The sequence below is a fragment of the Crocuta crocuta genome, unplaced genomic scaffold, assembly GCF_008692635.1.
Source record: "Crocuta crocuta isolate KB4526 unplaced genomic scaffold, BGI_CrCroc_1.0 scaffold943, whole genome shotgun sequence".
In the NCBI taxonomy this organism is placed as follows: Eukaryota; Metazoa; Chordata; class Mammalia; order Carnivora; family Hyaenidae; genus Crocuta; species Crocuta crocuta.
The window spans coordinates 65,155-65,386 of record NW_027528208.1 but is presented as its reverse complement, the minus strand read 5'-3'; the positions used below and the strand labels follow the sequence as shown (position 1 = coordinate 65,386).

Below are 232 nucleotides of genomic sequence, written 5' to 3'. Positions count from 1 at the left end.
CGCACACTGGGCTGCTGCAGCCCTGTAGGCTGCCGAGCCCGAGTCGGTCCCGAGGCGGAAGTGCTTCTCAGAGCCAGTTCTTGCGATGGTCTCCTCAGCGGTGAGCAGAAAATCTGTTGTCGAGAGGGTGAGAGAAAGAGAGGGGGGTCGAGAGGACGAGTGCTAGCGGTGATGGGCCAAGTAATGAGGAGTTCTGGGGGATCGAAGGAAGGAAGATTTGGAAGGTCATTGT

General features: G+C 58.2%; 1 protein-coding gene across 1 annotated transcript in view; it reads left to right on the top strand.

Annotated features, from left to right (window-relative positions):
* Positions 1-19: 19 nt before the first annotated feature.
* The window catches only part of ZNF182 (zinc finger protein 182), a 30,045-nt gene continuing 29,832 nt past the window's right edge, over positions 20-232 (top strand). Inside the window, exon 1 of the mRNA XM_077752936.1 lies at positions 20-100. The gene's annotated coding sequence lies outside the window, so the exon portion shown is untranslated. The remainder of the gene's footprint in view (positions 101-232) is intronic.